The sequence below is a fragment of the Anolis carolinensis genome, unplaced genomic scaffold (genome assembly GCF_035594765.1).
Source record: "Anolis carolinensis isolate JA03-04 unplaced genomic scaffold, rAnoCar3.1.pri scaffold_9, whole genome shotgun sequence".
Classification (NCBI taxonomy): Eukaryota; Metazoa; Chordata; class Lepidosauria; order Squamata; family Dactyloidae; genus Anolis; species Anolis carolinensis.
This window is the reverse complement of record NW_026943820.1, coordinates 150,198-159,747: the sequence shown is the minus strand read 5'-3', so window position 1 is coordinate 159,747 and position 9,550 is coordinate 150,198. Positions and strand designations below refer to the sequence as shown.

Here is a 9,550-nt window from a genome sequence, read left to right as displayed (position 1 = left end):
CCATCCATATCAATATGGACATGGATTCATTTCGGTTGATGGACAAACACATTAACTCCAAGGAGAGTGGTAATTCTGCCTTTATACACTATCCTATACTTTAGTAAATCATGAGATCATGAATTACACCTTTCGGCTGAGCAGTCTATAAAGAAATACTTCTTTTTATCCGTCTCAAATCTCCCAATATTGAGCTCCAACGGATGATGCAGGAGTCGCTTCCTTCACCATTCAGCAAACTCAAGGACAACCAAGGAGGAATCCAGTTGTTTCGAGTCGGCCTTTGCTCTGTCCCCGTGCATCACATGTTTGGAAGCCAGCGTGAAGGACGACAAACATTTATTTTGTGGGGAGGAAAAAGTTCTCACTGCAAACACATTGCCTCCATTCTCTCTCCCGCCCACCCGCCCGCCTTCCCGGTTTGCCGTGGATTAGCTTCCACATGCCATTTTAATTTGTTGCCGGATTTTATCAGCTCTAGACAAAGTTTGATAATCTCTCCGTGTTTAATTAGCGCAATCCTCTTAGGCAGGAGAAAGGCACCCACAATCATCATTTCTGTACATTGTACCACATTTCTGGATTGACAGGATTGTTATTATTTTTCTGTCTCTGTGAAAAACCAAGTGTCCCGTCCGTGTCGCTCAGGGCGGAGGGATTTCTCGTGCTGTGGACGGATCGGAAAAGCAACTCTGAGCCTCTTGGGTGTTTGCTGTCAGGGTTTTGGGGAAATAATACCAGTGGGATGTTGAAAATAACATGGAAATGTGTCCACGCGCCCCACCCCAACCACCTCATAATTGGAATGGACGATTTCCTGAAAGAGCGTTGTCAGCCGTGTCATTTTCCGCGAGGCTCGTCTGCTGTTTCTTTTGACCTTTAGGAAAAGCAACAAAGCCTGGCATTTATATTGTTTGATGTCATCCCTACCATTTTCGGATTCAGTTCATAAACTTTCTTTTGACAGCCTTACCCTCTGCTCGCGATGCATCCAAATAATAATAATAATAATAATCATCATCATCATCATCATCATCCAACCCTCTTCCACCTTCATGCAGGAAAAGTACGATCAAAGCCCTTCCAACAGATGGCCATCCAGCCTCAAGAAGAAGAAGAAGAAGAAGAAGAAGAAGAAGAAGAAGAAGAAGAAGAAGAAGAAGAAGAAGAAGAAGACGACGACGACAGTTGGATGGGACCATATGGGTCATCTAGTTCAACCCCCTTCTGCCTTCATGCATGAAAAGCACAAAGCATCCCCAATGATAACCAGCCAGCCTCAATATCGATGATGATGATGATGATGATGATGATGATGGAAGAGACCACATGGGGCATCTAGTCCAACCCCATTTCTTTCTGCAATGCAGGAAAAGCACAATCAAAGCACCCCTGAGAAGTGGCCATCCAGCTTCTGCTTCAAAGAAGGAACTTCCACCAGACTCCGGGGCAGAGAGTTCCACTGCTGAACAGTTCTCACAGTCAGGAAATTCTTCCTCACCTTCTTCCTACTCTCCCGTACTTTGAACCCAAGTCTCCATTGAGTCCTATATGCCTATTCCTCCATGGTTGGATTGGATGCCCACTTGGGTCTCTTCCAACCCTATGATTCTTCCCAGAAACATCCTGATGGCTACTGCGTGGGCAATTTATACTGAATTAAATATACATTTGGTATGATTCAGACGATCTCCTTCTGAACTTCCCTATATGCACACACACATACATATATATACATACCTATGATTCTGCTTGTGGTAGCAGTTGATCATCATGACTCACAAAGCCTCTTTCCCGGCTCCTGACGCTCCTAAAACGTCAATGAAGCCCCATCAGGCGCCAAGCCCAGTTCAATGGCCACCTTGTTCACCATTCACCGTGTTTCAAAGGTACCTTATTATTCTTATGACTATTATTATGATTACTACTACCTCTCCTTAACACCATAAGTAGCACCATGTTTCCTGCAATGCGGGGAGATTCCGCCCCTCAAAGCTCGGCCGAGATCACTCACAAAGGGAGATGCAGAAATCTGCTCAGGCAGAAGGTCGTAGATCAAAAAAAGCAGCCATTCGCCCCCACAATGGATTTTTGCCCCCATCCCATCATAACGGTGCACAAAGTCCTTTCTCAATATGCAAGCCCGATAGATTGGAATTTCTTCCGGAAAGGTCGAGGGGTTCAGGGACAAGAGCGCATCTAATACGTCCTCCTTTTTTGTCTCCTATCAATAATTGGATGGGAGGCCATCATTAGCTGGGATTGGATTAAGCGGAGACGGCAGTGATGGATATCCCCTCAGGCTGGTTTTCAAAACGTAGTTTTTTATTCCGCAAGGAGCCTTTGAAGAGGCTGGGTTTAAAAAAAAAGAAGAAGAATCATTTTCTGCAGCAGAAACTGGCCGGGATCTCATCAGAAGCATGCACACCGAGGCCGTGGAAGGTGATGGTTGGGCAAAGATTGCACTGCTGCGGTGCATTTACTCTGCAGAATGAATGCGGCTTCATCCCACTTCAGCTGCTACAGAATGAAGCACCAGAACTCTTTGGCGGAAAATTGCAAAGATCATGTGAAACTACAATGTCCGGGATTCCATAGCATGGAGCCATGGCTGTTACATTGTGGACAAACTGCACTCTTTCTACAGCCATTGATTCCCAAAATCTTGTCCTCCGGGTATTTAAACGTCAGGATTCTAGGTATTATTATTAATAATAATAAGAAGAAGAAGAAGAAGAAACAATAGACATTGGCAAAATTACTATCTGCCAACTGCAAAAGGCCACCCGTCTGGGATCTGCGCGCATCATCCGAAAATACATCACACAGTCCTAGACACTTGGGAAGTGTTCGACTTGTGATTTTGTGATACGAAATCCAGCATATCTATCTTGTTTGCTGTGTCATACAATATAATAATAATAATAATAATAATAATAATAATAATAATAATAATAATAATAATAATAATAAGTCCTAGACACTTGGGAAGTGTTCGACTTGTGATTCTGTGATACGAAATCCAGCATATCTATCTTGTTTGCTGTGTCATACAATAAAATAATAATAATAATAATAATAATAATAATAATAATAATAATAATTTTATTTCTTATCCAAAACACCTGGAAGATCAGAGTTTGGGAAACACTGATATAGACACAGACTGTGTTTTAGTCTCGAAAGGAGCTGTCCAGGGTGCTTGGCGTATCGGAGAGACGAGATCCGGCACTTTGGAGAGTTTTCTGAAAGGAGGTCCTAACTGAATAAATAAAAATGAGGACGAGGGACACCCTGTATCTCAATTCCACAGATACGAAGGCCATGTAAGGGATTCAAACCTAGGAGGAAGGGAATGGGGGTGAGTGCAAGAGCGAGAATAGGAGAGATGGCTGACCGTCTCATTCCACCTCACTCCAATTGCTACAGAATCAGGGGAGCTGATGAACACCAAAACTCTTTGGCAGAGAATTCCAAAGACCATGTGAAACTACAGCTTCCATAACTTGCAACCATGGCTGTTACATTGCGGTCAAACTACACTCATTCTACAGCCATTGATTCCCAAAATCTTCTCCTCCAGGTATTTAAACTTCATTTAAACTGCATTGGTGGTTGTTTGATATTATTACTATTATATAAACCTTTGTTGTAACTTCTGTTTTATCATCTTCTTATGTTTTAAACTGTGTATATTGTTTAATGTATTTGTGTTTTAAACTGTGTATATTGTTTAATGCTGTTACTTTTGTAACGTTGTGAGCCGCCCTGAGTCCCCACGGGGAGATGGTGGCGGGGTATAAATAAAGTTTTATTATTATTATTATTATTATTTATTTCCTGAAAGTCTCCGATGCTTTGGTTCATGATTTGGGATTCTGGGAACTGGAATTGGCATTGAATGGCATTGAATGTTTGCCATATATGTGTTCATTGTAATCCGCCCTGAGTCCCCTTCGGGGTGAGAAAGAAGGGCGGAATATAAATACTGTAAATAAATAAATAAATAAATAAATAAATAAGGATTCAGCACCTTGGAGAGTTTCCTGAAAGGAGATGCTACTGAATAAATGGAGCCATGGCAGAGGGACATCCTGTATCTCAATTCCACAGATACGGAGGCTGCATAAGTGATTCAGACCGAGGAGGATGGGAGTGGTGGTGAATGCAAGAGCGAGACTAAGAGAGATGCCTCACAATCTCATCCCAGGTTCCTACAGGGACTTCCTTTCCCTTTCTCTCTCTGTGAGTTTAATGGCCGGGAGCTCACATCTTGCTCTGCGCGTCCCCTTTGATCTTCTCGCCCGATGTTTGGCAGCATCCCAAAGGGAGGGCTGCCTTTCATCTTCCTCATCGCAGACCGTCTTACCTCTTGCCTGCCTTCCCACCCCCTTCTGTTGTTCCCGTGCCCAAATTGGCCCCCTCCCCTCCTCCCTTGTGTTTTGACGGATGAAACACCGGAGCCGAGAACGACGTCTCTTCATTTGATGATCCCTCATCTTCATAAGGGGACGGGGATGGAGGGATGCACCGCAACAACCTTGAGCATAATCTGCTTGATGTATCAAATACCTTCTCCGTGCACCTCTCCGAGATTGCTTGTTTTGAAGTTTGCATCCATGCCTTAAATCTCGGTGACTCTAATTACAATTGGACCGACTGGACGTTGCCTCCAAGCTCAATGAAGCCCTCGTTTTGACAAGAACAATCTCAGATTTCACGTCGGCTTTTTCTCCCCTGCATAGCTTTTCTTTATACATCCTTTCCTCCTAATAATGCACACATTTATTTTTCAATCCTACGTATTGCGAGATGTATGCATTTGTTGGAAATAGCCTATCTGTATTTTTGAATGCACACATTTTTCTTTCCATTTGCTTTTAGGGAGATCTTGAAAAGGGAATAGATTTTGGCTCACCACTTTCATCCAAGTCTCTGCTCAGATCTGGAAGGAGTATTGGAAGTAAATCAATATTATCATTGTTATCTCAAAACTCTGAATTTCTCGCTCTTGCCTATTTCAGATTTTTTTTTAAAGGGAGTGTACATGTAGAATAGCAGCCTAAAGCATATTCGTTGCTATTCATTCCCCGGCACTCGTCTTTTCCTGACGGTATATTCACACATCCCAATTCCCGGGAATCATGCAATTGTGTTAATAGAAAGAGACAGTTGTAAATTTTGGCCTGGGACCTCAAACATATTGTGTCCTTCCTTGCTCTTTGAGGCATCTTTATGAGCATTAACAAAGCCGGCTGGACATCCCAGATACGAGGAAATGTCTGGATTTTGTTCAAGCCTTATTTCCAAAAGGTTCTGAAATTTTCAAAGATGGAAGAAATTCATTTTCTGCAAGGCTAGAACACGACTCGTTGAATTCAAATTAAAAGAGCTTCCACCAAAGCCTTCATTGCAAGGCAGGGACAGACCTGGAGACCTTCTTTGGAGATCCCTAAACGAAGACTGGATGGACATCTCTCAGGAATGCTTTGGTTGTGTATTTTACCTAAAATAACAATGAGTTCCCCTAAAACTGTGGAGACCAAAATCCACTGCTAGTGGTAATGTGAAAATAACCAAACAAACTCAATGTATATATTACAATAACATATATCCAAAAAACAGGACTGTTCCAATCGCATAGAAGTAGAAACCAGTGGTTCTCTCGAAGTACAAGGCCAAGTTTTTCATGTAAGTAAATGTCCTGTTCTTTATTACGTATGAGTAGACTCCAGTTCTCATATAACTTGACTCAAACCTGCAACCGGTTTCGACTCACAGGAGTCTTTGTCAGGCGTATCATAAATACATACGTATCATAAATACATACATGCAATAAAATAATTTGTACAGAAAGTTTACAAAAAAAGATTACAAAAAAGTATATTCGGGCACTTTACTTACTTCAATAATCAACAAAGATTCAACTTTTAAGGTGAGAAATTCACCATCAGTTTTCTGAATAGGTGGATCCTAAGGGGACATAGATAGTGGCTAAAGGTAGTATTGCATTATGACATATATAGAAGAATATAAAATCTGTGAACCCAAAGAAGGCTATGATACTCACAGTTTGTCTTTATTATACCATGTACTCTGCAAGGAGTTTTATTCTGTGGCGAGTAAAGGATAGAAATGGCTCAAACCATTGTTAATGTAGCTAATCCATTGGTCAGGTGATGATGATATCATTATTGGTTCAATAATCTTTTACCTAGGGGTAAAGCCTACTCTGTTACAAAAAACATTCATATGAATTGGTGTTATTTAGCCCTTTTGGATATTCTCTTTGCAGGGTAAAGATCCAGAAGGATTCCCGTTGTAAGAGTTTAGTTTAGAAATCCATATGAATAGAAGGTGCGCTCTACTTTTTTGGCCTTTGACCAAAGGGAAAGCGGAGAGAATGAAAAGCCTTTTATTTCCAAAGATCTGGATCTAAAGGAGCCTCTGCTCGAGGGAGGTGGGTGATGAATGACCCATTGTCACCTGAACCGAAACAAATTCCCCTTCCACTCCTCCTATATTTATACCTGGTATTTATGAGTTATGGCGCATTGTGTTGGGCAAGGTCTTGCTGGCCAAAGTCACGAGGAGAAAGAGGCTGAGATGAGCTCCAAGGGCCAGGAGTGAACCGAGGAGCACAGCCAGCGTGATACCAAATAAATAAATAGCCTGGCACCTAATCCGCGAGAGGAGCTGATTGCCTTCCATCCATCCGTCTGGGGAAGAACATTGCAAAACTTCCATTCCAAGGTGTCAGAGATGAGTGATGGAGAGTCAAGAGACAGGAACCAGGTGTCATTGGAATAAACCGTCGAGACGACAGAATAAGGCAAAACTAGAAGGTGACCAAGAAGCAGGAATGGAAGCGAAGGGAAGAAGGACAAGGACAAGAAGGGTGGGTGGTCTAGAACAGGACTCATGGAGATTGGAGAAGTTCCTCTTCTCAGGTGGAAACTCCCCGGCCCACCAAGGCCACCATTTGTGTGGAATGAAAGAAGAGAGGCGTGTTTCGAAGATGCAAGTTGACTTCCAGCCTTTTCTAGCTCTGTTCAGAGAGGAGTTGTTGTTTGTTGTTGTCGATTGAGGGCTTATAGTAATGCTATGACCTTCAAGATTATACACTGCTCAGGTCTTGGAAACTGGCCCATGGCGTCCTTCAATAAGCCAACCCACTTGTATGTATGGATGTATGGATGTATGTATGTATTTACAGTATTTATATTCCGCCCTTCTTTCTCAACCCGAAGGGGACTCAGGGCAGATCACAATGTACATATACATGGCAAACATTCAGTGCCATTAGACATACAACATATAGACAGACACAGAAGCAATTTAATGTTTTCCAGCTTCCGGCTTCATGAAAGTATGCTCAATTCTGGCCACAGAGGAAGCTGCTGTTTCACTTGTGACACCGAGCCCTTGATGGGAGCACTTCCTCATTCTTCCACATGCTGCTGGAAGTTTTTTTACTGGTGCCGTAAATTAGTTAAATTAGCCTCCCCATATAAAGCGGCACCTAAATTTCCTATTTGACAGATGCAACTGTCTTTCGAGCTGCTAAGGTCAACAGCAAGTGAGGCTATTAATGGTCGACCCAGGCTTCGATCTCATGACCACTTGGTCAGTAGTGATTTATTGCAGCTGGCTACTAATCTGCTGTGCCACAGCCCAGCCCTAATGTGGTCCCTATTGCCTTCCACTTTGCGGAGAATTACTGTATGTTTCAACAAGCCTTATTTTCTCATGTCATGTCCATAGTATGGCAACCTCAGTTCAGTCCTCTTGGCTTCTAATAAGAATTTAGACTTTTTTCAGCTCCATTGATGGGCCTTCTTGGCAGTCCATGACATCGGTAGGACTTCCCTCCAGCATCACACTTCAAATGAGTATACTTTTCTTCCTACTGGTTTTGTTATCTGGTTATTCTTTCTTATTTAGTTCTTTCCAAGTCTCAGTTTTCCTCTGATTTCTTGACTCCGTTTGGATTTATGATGAATCCATGGTATGGATCTCCAAGGTTCCCCATTCCCATTCCCACCGAACGTTTCCACGGCAGATGGTGGAGCTTTGATCGAACCAGGCAGGCCGAGCGGCATCTTCTGCGGGAAGCAAGGAGGTTGGAGCCCGGCCTAGAGTTTCTTGTCTGAGCAAATCCGATGGCGTTAAGCACATTTCATAACAAGCTTCTATTTAAAAACAAAATGTGCATTTTGCATTGGTAATTACACAAGCCGAATTGGCCTCGCGCTGTCAAGTGCTACATGTTGCAAATGCCAGATGACAAGTTGGAAGGATGATTCACAAAACCTCCCGTAATTGCCTCTGAAGCCACCTGTAAGCTTACCTGCAATTTCTTGCCTTCCAGGAACGCATCCATCACGGGTGCATCGTGGCGAAATATGTCACCTGACAGCTCCTCTTCGAAGACTTCGATGTGGCCTTCTCCCTGGATGCTACTGTTTAATGTAGGACATCACAGGCAAAGCAACACAAGGAAGGGATGAGGGTGAATGAGGGCGACACTTGGGTCCCAGTTGCCGTAGTCTAGCACTCATGGAACTGTTATTATTATTTATTATTTATTTCCAATATTTATATCCCGCCCTTCTTTCTCACCCCGAAGGGGACTCAGGGTGATCACAATGAACATATATATGGCAAACATTCGATGCCATTATTAGACATACAGCATATAGACAGATACAGAGGCAATTTAACATTTTCCAGCTTCCGGCTTCATGAGGGTATGCTCTCTCAGGCACAGGACATGTGAGCAGGGGGAGAGATGAGATACGACCGTCGTCCTGACCTGTTGATGACCTTCTGCTTATCAGTCAGACCACTTAAGCAGCCGGCAAAAGTAGCACTGACAAACGACACCTCAGTCGTAGATTTACTGCTGATCCCAGCGGTACACCGGTACTTATTTACAAGACTATATACAACTCCAAACACCATCACTCTCTGGGCACATGTTCCCCAGCAAGGGAAAAGCATGGCACGTCCGTTCACCAAGCCAAGTCTATAATCAGTGCTAGTCAGGACTTCCCAACATTCCACAGTTCATGACGAATGTTCCGTCCACGCAGTTGAAACGGAAGTCTTGACCCATTGGCCCTGCAAGCTATCAATCAGGGCTGGCATGTAATTAACTCCTGTGCTGCTGGAAAGCTTGCAAGAACACAAATGCACAATCCAGCAGCATACAATTGATCTAACATTTCACTCTATAACAACAAAACACACTAACAGGCTCGATTCCAACCACAGGGAAAGATGCCGCTTCACCGTCCACTTTTGACACTGAGTCCTTGATGTGAGTACTTCCTCATTCCTTTCAGCTTTTTTTTGTGATGTCGTAAATTAGTTAAATTAGCCTCCCCGCATAAAACGGTACCTAGAATTTTCTACTCAACAGATTCAACTGTTTTTCGAGCTGCTTAGGTGGGCAGCGAGCTAGGGCTATTAACGGCTGGGAGCTCAATCCGACCTGGGCTTCGATCCCATAGTAGTGATTTATTGCAGCTGGCTACTAACCAGCTAC

General features: G+C 43.1%; 1 long non-coding RNA gene across 1 annotated transcript; it reads right to left on the bottom strand.

The window, feature by feature from the left end:
• Window positions 1–416: 416 nt before the first annotated feature.
• Window positions 417–6,275, bottom strand: LOC103281182 (uncharacterized). Its single transcript, XR_507597.3, has 3 exons — window positions 6,071–6,275; window positions 1,741–1,810; window positions 417–877 (listed from the first exon to the last, which is right to left on the bottom strand). It is a non-coding gene; the product is annotated as an uncharacterized LOC103281182 (long non-coding RNA).
• Between the last annotated feature and the right edge of the window lie 3,275 nt (window positions 6,276–9,550).